At 42.1% G+C, this 11,114-nt stretch overlaps 1 long non-coding RNA gene across 1 annotated transcript; it reads right to left on the bottom strand.

Annotated features, from left to right (window-relative positions):
* Nucleotides 1-490: 490 nt before the first annotated feature.
* LOC126037411 (uncharacterized) lies at nucleotides 491-3,006 on the bottom strand. Its single transcript, XR_007505691.1, has 3 exons — nucleotides 2,947-3,006; nucleotides 1,666-1,719; nucleotides 491-596 (listed from the first exon to the last, which is right to left on the bottom strand). It is a non-coding gene; the product is annotated as an uncharacterized LOC126037411 (long non-coding RNA).
* Nucleotides 3,007-11,114: the final 8,108 nt, after the last annotated feature.

Raw genomic sequence — 11,114 nt, 5'->3', positions numbered from 1 at the left:
CCGTATCACCTCAGGTAACTGGTACCCTCAACAGCTTTTTCATACTTTAGACTACAGCCAACAATTGTCAGTAAGGCCCTTCGACAGGATTCCGAAAGCTAGGTTTCTTTCGACAGCCAGGAACAATTAAACCAGTCAGCGTTAAACAGTGAGCAACTTCGGCTTCAGGTATTTTAAATATCCTTTTTTTTTTAATGAACTACCACACAATCTTCTCTATCAAGTGCTCTACCTATTCACCTGAAGCAGTTTCTGTAGCAAACTGGAACACCACCCCCCCCCCCAATCGAAGAAACATGAAACACAGGTCTATCTAAACACACAACTTGAAACAGCTGAATTTAAGCCCACTCGCCACCTCCTCAGATCTCAAGTATACAGGGGATCAGTTTCTGCATCCTGTACAGAAACTTGGGGTGTGTAACGTGCATTCCATACCAACTTTAGTAACATTTTCTTGTTAAAGATGTGCAAATATGCTTACCATTTAAGCTCCGTATACATCTTATATCCAGGCTTCTGAGACACGAGTTGTCTCTGAGATCAAGATTATCAGCAACAATTGGCACAGACAGTCTTGCAAACACGAGATCAATCTTAAGAGGCAAAAAGTGCCAACCGTTAGAATGCCCCGCAGTTTGCAAACAGCACACTGGTGGGGGACAGTTACTCAAGTCTAAAAAGAGTGGTTAACATCTGTATTTAGAATTATGTGACTATAGATACATCTCCCAAGAGATTTACTTGCCAGAAGACTCAATACAATTTCTAGAAGTTCCCAATTTTATTTACAAAGCCTTCACTGCATCACCCCTTTCTTTTTAAGCTAGGGAAAGGAAGAGGGCATTTTAAGTTGGAAAAGATTACTCTAGACTTAGAGTTTCAGTTAAAAGGGAACTTAAAATTATTCACAGAATTAAGACTTAAGTTCAGTCACCTCAACTATACTTCAGCAAAGGAGAGAGCATTTCCTTTATGCAGTAAGCCCTTTTGATCCTGAAGTATCTGCTTTTTAGTACAGTCTGAGGCAAGAAGATTATCCTGTGAAAGTCTGTACCAGATGAAGGCCACAAAAAGGTCACTGAATAAATCTCTTTGTGATAGTGATACCAAGCAGTAACTTGCTTAGGGACTACAGCAGGCAGGTCTTGATTCATTGTATAGGATGTATTCAAGATAGCTGGATTCCTGCAGCTGACAGACCCAGGCGGGAGTCAAATGAGTACTTTCACTTTCCATTTTCCAGATTGTTTGTCCCATGACCACTTCATTTTGGATGTGCAGCAAAACATTTAGTCTGCTCACACGATTCGTACAGTGAACTACACTGTACACATCCCTCTGTAGATACCTAGCTTGGCAGAGCTAAGAAGACTGAGCAAGGACACCGCCTCTGCTCCCACTCTGCATGATCCTAGGGATAAATGCTATTCAAGCAGGCTACCCTGGTCTACAGCACAGGCCTAGAAAAAGATGTCCCTGATGCTCCCATGCCTGCTAGGCTCCCTAGGGGCTTATTTTCCTATAAGCTCCCATTCTACTGCAATGTCTTCTCCTGGGATACTTTGCGGTCCAAAATAGCACAGTCACAGCTCCCTGGAAAAGTTATCCTATTCCAAAGCAAGAAAAAATTTACTCACTTAAAAAAAACCAAAAAATGCTTACCTCAATGCCATCAAACTCAAACTTGACAACTGGTACATATGTGTCTTCAACTGCCTGGAAAGGAGAGGATAACTGTGTAAGAAAACATGGCTTGCTACTTTAATGTTTCTCCTGAACTACGATCAAATGCAGAATTTACACTGCTAACTACTCAGTATAAAGACTGAGTTGCTTCCAAACCAGAAGAATTGTTCATAAGCTGCAAGCGGTATAGCACTAAGACGGTATAATACTAGCTTTAACAAGTTATTTAGCCAAGAGATCCGGAGGCTGATCACGTATTGTAATGAACAAACAGTGCACAATGAGCCATCAGTATCAGAGGTTGTAAGGTACTTACCTTGGTGGTGAGGAAGAAAAGCAAGACATTTCTGTAGCTATCTTACTCCTGGTTAACATCCAGAGAAATCGAGAACATTCTGTCCGCGTTTGACAGCGCGCACTAGCCTCCTGTATTTTTATTTTCTACCATGCCTGAGATGCTATCAGCTACCTTATGGGACAGTTTTCAATTTTGTAGCCCACTCGTCAGAACTGTGCCACAGCCCACTGACCCTGTCTTCGGTCACCTAAACAAAGGCTCATTAGCTATGCACGTGAAGTCTTTCAAAATGTCTGCACAAGGAAGACCAGCCTGAGAGAAACACTTCTCAGGAGTTCGGTTCTATATGCAAAGTACACAGCATATGCACCGGAGGGTCATTTTACAAGGCAGTTTTGTACATTCACAGCACAGCTCCTATTGACTTTATGCAAAGCTGACTGTGCATCTCTTCTACAAAGTCTCGGGCTGAGTAGCCAGAGAAGAACAGGACCAGAGAAGAATGAATTAGAGGTCCTAAAGTACACCCAAGGAACACCATGGCAAAGGTACTGACAGAAACCTTTCCACATCACATTCAACTTCCTTAGCTCTCAGGCTGCCCCTTCCTCTACCTGCATGCAGTTACTTTCTTGCCAAGCCCCTTACTACAGCTAGGATGAAAGCAAGGCTCCTAGGCACAACCTTGCTTTTTGATACTATAGCCCACTCATTCCCAAACCATGGGTAGGGGAGAAGTGAACCACAGAGATTCGGATCGGACATACAGTCACTGGGGAAGGGAACCAAAAGCTTGACTTCCACACTTTCATGCTGCGTAGACAGTATTTTAGAAGGGGCTCAGAAACAAGGCCCTTTTTAATTTTGGTTTGTAAGACAATCACTACCAATAGGAGTCTTTAACAGGAATATTCTTATTGTCAGAGTTGCACAATCTATCAAGGAGAGAGCTTGCTTACTCTTAGGTTTTTTATTTCCTCCTGACGTTTCAGTTTTTCAAAGAACGACTGAAAGAAATCCGATCTTTCTACATGTCTAGGAGCAACACAAGCCACGTCTATGTCAGCACCTGCAAAGAGATGCCATTTGTTCTGTTACTGTTGGAAGACACTTTCAAACATTACAACTATGACCAGACACCAAAAGTTTACCTTTAGTGTGTACTCCAAGCCTGTAAGAACCAAATGTAAATATTTTGCCACCAACATTTGCTACTACTGAAGGGGGAAGATTCTGTGGGTAGAAGAGAAAGAGTTTTCTGGAGAACAGAAGATACACGTTGACCTACGTGCAAGTTTAACTAGCATAGAAGTTACTTAGAAAGACTACAGCAGCCTCCATAAACAATGTCTTCTCCCTCCCATACTGAGTTGTTAGTCTAATAGACTGATTCTGTTTTTCTGAAGGGAGTCCTGGCAACTCACAAACAACAACAACAACAAAAAAGGTAGGTAATGTAGCAGTCGCTTCATCAGTTTAAACAAAGACCTATTATCAGTCTTCCCTGCAGCAGACCCACATAAATGAACACCATCTAAGAGCCATACCAAAGGCAAGTCTAGAGTAATAATTTCAAACTAGATTGAGTGCTGTAGGCTGTCTGGGGCAAGTTTACTGCCCTGTTACCATCTGTCTCCCCCCACAATGTCTTGTTTCAGCTTTGTTAACCGCTACAAGTCAACTGACAGAGCCACTTCACAAACTTATTCAGTGCCCCAAGGACTTGAAGGTCTTCATCTAAAGGATCTTTTATACATTATTTCAATGGCTCTTACTACAGATCTCCTTGATACTTAAGAAGGAAGTTAAATGTTGAACTTTAGCATAAATCCTAGTAGTATCGCCTTTGAAAGAAACTAAAAGGCTTCAGCTGTTTTGATAAGAACCTATCAAAAAACCTTACCTGGCTCTCACCAAGTTCTGAAATCCATTCTTTGACCAAGTTATTCAGTCTGCCAAGAACAACCAGCCTGTAAAGAAAACTCATGTTAAGTTTGCCCTAAAAAAACCCCAGGACATTAACAAATTTTACAGTCTTGTTATACCTGTGATTCAGTTCTTCCTCCTCTTCAAATACCCCCAATGCTTTCATCGCTTCAAGCAGCTTCTGAGTATGAATGGAATCTCTATCCGTAGGAGGAGCCAAGCTAATTGCAGAAGTCATTCCATAGTGCCTTGGAGGCTGGTTCTGCAGCCTAGGAGTACTGGGGGAGAAAATAAAATACAGAAGACTCCACAAAAGAGAAAAACAAAACCCAACAAAACAACAACCACCACCTTACTGCAAAACACCCTTCCACTTACAGGTTTCCAAATCAGCTTCTGCCCTTTTGCCCAGCATTAATATAAATGAGGGAAGAAAGATCCTGCTTATGGTTTTTAGATAACTTGACCTAACTTAGAAGCAACTTCTTTAAAAATCACTTGTGGATATAAGAAAAGATCCAAGTTGCTACTATCTGAAGACAGCTTATTTGCATTGCGCTAGACAGTTGGAACTGATCGCCAGGAAATGAAAAGGTTTGAAATCCACTAAGGGCGACACTATGTACAGCACAAGTTTTTTTGGACCCATTTCAGTTTCACAGCACTTTTGACTTAAGGTTATTCCCATCAGCTTCCCGATCACATTAAACAAGACAATTTAACACTGGCTTCTTTTAGTTCAATGTATTGGCTGTGCTTCTACTGATTCTGAAAGGACATTAGAGTTGATTGCAGAGCAGGGACAAAGTGGTCTGTTAAACAGAGTTGTTGCAGTAAATTCAGCATTACCTTGGTTTTGTCTATGGAAGAGGATGAAGGAAAACATCAACCAATCTGCAGCTAACGTTGCTAGCAGAGCCTTGTGCTCTTAACACAGCGTTCCACTTTTATAGCTCAGAGGCTTAGCTCTACATACATCTGGTTTAATCTAAATCCAAGAGATGTACATCAGCACGCAGAGCAGCACAAGTTAAGCTCTGCTTGTAGAAGGTGCTCAAATCTGCTTTCGCTAGCTCACTGCCCAGTCAGGCAGAGCATTACCAGCTGAAACCAGGAGAGAGAAAGGAGGGGCACCGGAGGTAAGAACTGTACTTAATGGATCAAGGGTCTCTACAGAAACACTAGTAGCAAAAGGGGGACACCCATTAAAAAGGTCTCTACAACTCATCATGCTTGTCAAAGAGTCCATATCCAGACCCTAAGGCTACAGGGATTAATGATGGCATTATTCAAACCGGCTATTTTCCTACTTCACAAATGGATGGCTTCAAATCTGAGCTGGGTTAGTCAAGAGACGCTTAGAACTATTTAAGGTATCTGACCCACTTTGGCTGGAATGGGATGAGGAAATGCTCAAAGGACAGCCTCAACACTTGATTTTAAAAAGATAGCTTATTACAACTCCTGATTTCTAATTGTTGCCTTTACTCTGCCACTGAGGGAAGATGGATTTCTCTCTCGCAGAGTAGCTTTGTCCAACTACAGACGTAGCTTTTAGTCACCTAGTGGGCTCCCCCACCCCCCTTCTCTATGAGCTCATTTTTCAAACTTTTTTTTCTAGGCGTTTTCCAAAAAGCTGGCGGGGGTGGGGGGGTGGTATTAGGACTGTAGTCCTATGAACTACTCTCCCCAGTCAGAACGGCTGTTTACTTTCAAGTGTAACTAGGCCCTGACCTAATTTGCCTTGCCTTCTTTATAGGCATGTCAACTTCCACTTCATAAGTCAAAATATTCCTAATAAGTATTTTCCTTCTTATGATACCATTTTCATAACAAATACAGAAGGAAAGCCAATGAAGCGGGAGTGTGGTGGCAAGCACTTCTTGTTCTGAACTGAAGCCTTTTTCTCCCTGCTCTCTGTTCATTTGAGACTACACTCATTTCTTGACCCTCCTACTTGCCTTCCACATCCTCACCCCCAACACTTCCCTCAGTCTGCTCTCCTCAGACTCAGCTTTGCGACTGTGGATGGAGGCTGCCCAGGCTTAAAAGAGACTCCCATCTCGCATGTGCCCACACTTCTTCACGCTTCTGATCTGCAACGTACTGCACAGATAGTAACTCATCTTCTCCCAAACTTCTTTCATCTTCTTCCACGTACGCTTCCTACATCGTTGCCTCACCATGATGTATTTGGCCTGCTCTTGTCCCCGACTTGTTATTCTCCTGCTTACTTGATTGGAGATTTTAGACAATCTGTGGGATGGATCCTGGGGTTTGTTTTGATTTATCTTAAGATTTTATAAACACAGGGCACCCTTACAATCTACCTATCTAGAACACATATATACTAAAAGGAAGGACTGACCTGACCCTGCAGTCACAGATAAAACAGACTCCTCTCTCGCCAACTGAGAGAAAGCAGCTTGGCTATTTGGGCTGACTACATTGAAGACATTCAAAATGGTCATAACAGAGCAGTGTTGACTTTTCCAAGAATTTGCTCAATCAGCATCAACTAAGTTGTTAGAAAAAAAGAATGTGGAGGCTGACTCCTACTGGGAAATCAATTTCTACAGTCCTGTTCAGCCAGGAACCAAAAGGGTGCCTTTCCACTTGATCCTTTAACTGTATTTAATTTTGATAGGTAATTCTGGTTTCCTCAAAAAAGACTTCCTTTGTCAGAGTCCTCTTCTCAATCAGGTGCTGGAGGTTTATTTTAAATAATTTCACTGCAAGCACAGATCCCCTTTGTTAAAGCCAGTTCAAATTAGGCCATTGAAAAATTAACGACCACTTGTATTCTCCACAACTATCTGTGCATACGTACTTCACTATGAATCAGCCGTTGCAGAAGTCAAGTGCTACGGCCTCGTTTAACAGCCTACAAGTAGTAATACATTGAATTTCTATATAATACTTACAGTTCCCAGCCTGGTCTGCCACCTGCTGAGCCAATTGTACTGCCTCTCCCCGGATGACCTTTTGGAGTGGAGAGAGGAAAAAGCAAAAAATCCCATGCAGTTTATCTGAAGATAATGTTTTGAAAGGAATTCTAAAGTTACAGTTCCTTACCAGTGGTGGGTATTGACTGTCCTTGGGGGCCCAGACGACTTGCTAATGCTGCTTGTCTTCGCACAGGAAGCCGACAGCCCTTGTGAATAAACGCAGACAGTTGGAAAAGAAGCTCTACTACAATATAAGAATCACTGCATATGTTGAAATAAAGCTTACCTTCTCTTCCAACAAACTGCTGACTGACAGAGAGGAAGATGTAGATGGTTCAGCGGCACTCACCAGAACAGCGGGAGGTCTAACAGTCATGGGTGGTGGTGGAGGCGGTGGCGGCTGCTGCTGCTGCTGCTGTTGCTGCTGAATCTGCTGATGGAGCCTTTTTGTGTAGCTAGTTCCATTTTTGAAGTTGTTCACAGCCTAGAGGGAGAAAAGCATTTACAAGAAGCTACGATGGAACTTCAGCAGATATACGAACAGAAGCCTTCACAGAGGAAAATTACTCATGTATTCCGTAAATGCCATCAATCCTCAAAGAAACCAACATACAGATGTATGAACACGTCACATTGAACACTGATACTAATGACTGGTAGCTCAGAGGACCTGTATTTCAAGTACTTCAGCGTTAACGCCAAATGTGAAAGCGAGGCAATCGTGTTCAGTAAGAGCGGGACCCGAATTTGCCAGATCATCTCTAAAGAGTCGTAAGCTTCTGTGACAGCAGCAAACAGTGCATTTGAAAAGTCAATTTAGCCTTATCAAATTACGCCTTGCTTAAGGAGATGTAAATTAATATTTTCTTCCCTTTCCGCTTTTTACAAAGAGCCTTTTCTTACAAGCACTTTATGTAAAAGTCGTCATGTTACCTGGCCTATGCACTTGTTGGGAATTAAAGCATCAGGTGAAACATCTGTCTCCTGACACGTTGGGCATACATGTTCCTCAGATTCCAGTAATGCTGTTCTAATACCTGCATAGAATTAGAATAATCAAAACAGTATTTAGCCAAACTAAGGAAGTTTTAGGGGTTCTCACCAATCATAAAGACATGTCTATGATTAATAGGTGAATATAGTCTTGAACTGAGAGCATGAAGCTATAAATGTTCAATAGTGTAAAAAATTTCTAGTATGCAGCAAATAACTATACAGTTTTGTATTTCACCATTGGAACATCTGCAGATGTAGCATAGGCTGTGTCTTGATGTTGCAGCTAGTCTTTTTCCCCACTATCTAGTACAGCGAGAAGTCCCCAACCTCAAGGTTAATGAACAAAACATGTTTCAAAAAAACCTCATTAATAGGTTCAAAAAACCATTAGGAGGTTCGAGTTCTGAAGGTTTTAACCAACTCTCCCGTGGAGAAGAATGTGGATTAAATGCCTAACTATCCGTTTGTTGCAGACCACTCTAAGTCACCAGAGTCGGCTATATAATTTTGTATGAGACAAAGGGCTGTGGACCAACTAAAAGCATTCAGTGTCTAATACTGTAATCCCCTGCACAGTTAGCCACTCTCCTCATACTCGTCCTTCCGCTTGTAAAGAAGACTTAACTAGATACCTAAAAAGGGGAAAAGGCTTCCTGGCTTTTTTCGCCCTTGATACCAGAAGAGCCCTTTCCCGTCCAGGGTATACTTCAGCATAAAATAGAACTGGTAGCAAAGTAATTTTGTTCCCTCCTCTTTCTGCTTTCAGAAAATCAGATGTGATGTTTAGAATTAACAAACACGGGTGTAACACTTACATTTGTCACAATAACTGTTGCCACAGCAGGGAATAACAGCTGCATCAGTCATTATGTCCTTACAGATGAGACATGACAACTCATCTGGAACGGGAGCATCTGAGGTGGAGGAAGAGGAGGAGGAGGAGGAGGAGGAGGAAGAAGAAGACGGCTCCTCTGGTAAAAAGGGAGGCTTCTCCATCCTTCCTCTAGCATAAGCTTCCCTGGAGGAGGGGTGGGGAAGGAAAAAGAAACGAGTTAAAGATGGGTAGAGGAAAACTTTTCCAAGCTTTGCATTTTCTCAAAGCAAGAGAAGAGATGGAATTCTTCTCGCTCCACATGAGCCTCCTAAAAGGTAGGCGCTTAGTTTAAACTACTTTTCTATAGCCACAACACTAGAAGAGGGAGGGAGGAACAATCTTCCTTCTGCAGAACTCTCCCATTCATTGGAGCAACTAAGAAAGAAGCTCAGACTAGAAAATTAATCTTTTCACAGCTAGAAAGCAGGTGAAATGAATCCCACCTCTCCTTTGCCAGAGGATACATGTAAATTGCAGGCTCAGCATAACGTTAGTCTCCGAGCAATTACATTTTATAAAAGCAAGAAGTCGATGTTACAGCTTCTACAAAAGGAGATCCAGGACGGAAAACCAGAAGTGCTACCACGGTCATTTTAAAAGAGCCACTCCTGTCAGCACACGGCAGTATTTTCTCACTGTATAGCAACAGGAAAACTTCAGCCTGTTTCACACATGGGATTTCAGAAAAGTCAGAGGGGGAGGAAATCTCAGTCCAACAGCCATCTGTTAGACTTGGCAAGAAGCCTTTGAAACATAAAACAGAAGCAAAATGAGCTTTCAGTGACTACGGTTAAATGGCATCAATACTCAACCAGGGACTTAGTGCAATTAAAACACGCAAATATTCAATAGATGGGGCAGAGAGAAATGTCTTGGTTTTGTACAAAATAATAAAAACTGTGAACTGCCATTAAGAAGAGTGGAAAACAGAAACATTTCCACTAATACTGAAAGATATAAAAACATGCACGAGTGTTCACCCAGAAAGACCTATGGATATATTGAATGTCTACGACCTAGGAAAAAGAAAATTTCACACTTCTAATTCCAGCTTCCCCTGGAATTTTGAAGGCCTTTGCAACATTGCCATACAACCTCTGCATTTCACCCCAACAGAAACAATTCTTAATATGAGGATTCATGTATTTGTTACGTAACTGCCAAGGCAAAACAATTAAAAACTAAGTAACACCACAAGTCCCCCACAATCTTACCCCATTTGTCGGGCAGTTCTTTATGTAGTGGCCACGTTTTCCGCAGTGAAAGCAAGTAGATGATGGCGGAGCGGACCCAAGGGTTTCTTCAGGTAACTAAATGGTTTGGGAGAGAAAACCAAAGAGGTAGGCATGTGTCTCTCTCGTTAAAACAAACATCTCTGCAATTTTTCCACAATCTGCAAAGATCAGATGGGACACAATCAACACTTACTTGACTGGGTCGTATTCGCAGCAGGACCCTATCTTCAAAGCTTTTATTTCACCTTCTTCGGAAGCACTGGCGTCAGCCACACTGGCAGTCTGTTTAACAGGCAATTATTTGACACGCACATTAGAAACACATTTAAGCCCACACAGCCAAAGACAACACCGCTCACCCGACCCTGCAAAGAGCAGCACAACGCTAGCTGAGGTTGCATGAAAACAGGGGCTTGCATAAAATATAGCTGTCCTGAAGATGTTCTGGGGAGTCCTTACGTCATTACAGGGTGTATATGTGCCTGTTAACCTACTTGAAAAGAGCATTCTAGGGCACTCAAAACCTTAGGCTCTCTTTGGGCCTCACATAAAGACTGGTGTAACCAATCCAATTTTCTTCCAAGCAGGCTCTGGCCATGTCCACCAAAAATTACCCTGTCCAGTATTTTTAAGCTGCTTTTTAAGCTCCAGACTAGCTGAACGAGAAGACATCCACTGTACATTTAATTGAGAAAGATGTACGCAAGGATCATTATTTACATTTTTGCAGCATTAAAAGGACACACAGCTTAAAGAGTCGGGGAAGCTGTTTTTTGCTTGTGGAAATTCAGCTTCTAACACAGAAGCATCATTCAACCTTCAGGCGCACAATCTCTCTTACATCCTTCACAGAGCTGATGGGGATAGGCACACCTTGCATCCCTGAATACCTGGGTCTGGGAAAAGGCCTTGTCAGAGCATGCCTTCACAGCCTTAAAAAGGATGAGACATCCAGCAACCATCCTTACCATGTGTATTCTAAGATAAAAAGAAATACTGGCAACACTCTTTATCATGGGGACGAGGAATACAGCTGGAAAACTACTGTAAAAAAAAACATGGAACAGCAACACAGCATTCTGGCTGCAATGTGTGTTACTTCATGACAAATGACATGAAATAAAAACTGATGGTTGGTGGGACTTGTG

The sequence above is a fragment of the Accipiter gentilis genome, unplaced genomic scaffold, assembly GCF_929443795.1.
Source record: "Accipiter gentilis unplaced genomic scaffold, bAccGen1.1, whole genome shotgun sequence".
NCBI lineage: Eukaryota > Metazoa > Chordata > Aves > Accipitriformes > Accipitridae > Astur > Astur gentilis.
This window is presented reverse-complemented; position numbering and strand designations above follow the sequence as displayed.